The sequence below is a fragment of the Carlito syrichta genome, unplaced genomic scaffold, assembly GCF_000164805.1.
Source record: "Carlito syrichta isolate Samal-C Ts95f unplaced genomic scaffold, Tarsius_syrichta-2.0.1 Scaffold280519, whole genome shotgun sequence".
NCBI lineage: Eukaryota > Metazoa > Chordata > Mammalia > Primates > Tarsiidae > Carlito > Carlito syrichta.
The window spans coordinates 26,767-28,714 of NW_007224615.1; the positions used below are offsets into that span (position 1 = coordinate 26,767).

Genomic DNA, 1,948 nt, shown 5'->3' on the forward strand with positions numbered 1-1,948 from the left:
TCACCAATATGTTGTTTGTTAAAATATCTGACTGAAAACACTTCAATATTAATTATGACTTTAGTATTTCTTTCTTTTATATGTTCACATCAAGATTTTTTTATTTCTATAATAATTGTTGAGACTATACAATAATTACATTTTTAATCCTATTCCTCATAACTCTTCTGAAGAATCTGGATTTTTTCCCTTGTGATGTAATTTACTAATTTGGAAGGACTTGTACTTTATTTTTACTACTGAGATAGGTTGAAATTCGGAATTAATTAATAAGTCAGGTAGGGCAATTTTTAAAAAATTGCCATTTTTGCTGAAGTAAAAAATTGTTATTCCCAACGATCTATTTAATTATTTAGTTTTTCATTCACTCTTTTTTTATACATGATGTATAACTTGGTGACTTGGAAAATGTATTTAACTTAAAATGAATTAAGAATAATAAGTAAAGACCCTTTTGTCTTCCTAGGAAGTTATTTGTTATGTGGATTTTATTGTTTAAAACAAAACAAATGCCTAATTGACATGGACCTTGTCATTTTAAAATGTGTATTTATGCCCTTTGCCTCCGGACTTCTCTGGGGCCAGCAGCCGCCCGACCAGGGGCCCGGGGCCGCGGGCTCAGCCGACGACCATGGGCTCCGTGTCCAACCAGCAGTTTGCAGGTGGCTGCACCAAGGTGGCGGAGGAGGCACCCGAGGAGGCGCCGGAGGACACGACCCGGGCGGCAGACGGGCCGCAGCTGCTGCACGGTGCCGGTATCTGCAAATGGTTCAACGTGCACATGGGGTTTGGCTTCCTGTCCATGACCATCCGCGCCGGGGTCTCGCTCGACCCCCCGGTGGACGTCTTTGTGCACCAGAGTAAGCTACACATGGAAGGCTTCCGGAGCCTGAAGGAAGGCGAGGCAGTGGAGTTCACCTTTAAGAAGTCTGCCAAGGACCTGGAATCTATTCGTGTCACTGGACCTGGTGGGGTGTTCTGTATTGGGAGTGAGAGGCGGCCAAAGGGAAAGAACATGCAGAAGCGCGGATCAAAAGGAGACAGGTGCTACAACTGTGGAGGTCTAGACTATCATGCCAAGGAATGCAAGCTGCCACCTCAGCCCAAGAAGTGTCACTTCTGCCAGAGCATCAGCCATATGGTAGCCTCATGTCCACTGAAGGCCCAGCAGGCCCCTAGTACACAGGGAAAGCCAGCCTACTTTCGTGAGGAAGAAGAAGAAATCCACAGCCCTGCCCTGCTCCCAGAGGCCCAGAATTGAGCCACATTGGGCAGTGGCTATTCTTTTGCTATGAGAACGTTTCAAGGAAGAGGCAGAGTGGAGAAAGTGGGAATACGGTGGGTCGGGGCCAGCTGGCACTGCCATGTATCTTAGGCCGCGGTTCACAGTATCACCCCTTCTTCCCTCTTGGTGGGGAGAAGGAGTGAGGCAAAGGAACTCCAACCATGCTCTGTCCAAATGCAAGTGAGGGTTTTGGGTGGGGGATATCACCCTAGAACCCGCATAATTTATCTGAGGCTCAATCTCCAGAATCTTAGACTTTTGAAAGTAGCCTGAATAGGGAAGTTGTTTTCCTTTTTAAAAAGGATCCTTAAGAATAATTCCCATGCCAGATTGAAACGATGAAGTATAAGGTCATATTAATGAACTCAAACCATTATATCCTGTGGGAGGAGAGTCTCTCAGTAAGGCAGGGCTTTTTTCACATCTTGTATCCTCATACCCACTCTTGGGATAAGGTGCTGGCAACTGTCCCAAGCAACGGGTAGTGATGACGGGCGGGAAGGGTGGTTAGAGGAACAGCAGCAGACCTGCTGCTCCTACACTGACTCCCACCCTACTCTAGGCCAACGTGATTTTATTTATTTGCTCCCTCGGATGACTGCACCTTGGGTCCCACTTTCTCCAGGATGCCAACCGCACTAGCTGTGTGTGAATGACGTATCT

General features: G+C 46.3%; 1 pseudogene across 1 annotated transcript; it reads left to right on the plus strand.

The window, feature by feature from the left end:
• Positions 1–561: 561 nt before the first annotated feature.
• Positions 562–1,463, plus strand: LOC103254452 (annotated as a pseudogene). Its single transcript, XR_503955.1, has one exon. The product of XR_503955.1 is annotated as a protein lin-28 homolog A pseudogene (transcript).
• The last annotated feature ends 485 nt before the right edge of the window (positions 1,464–1,948 follow it).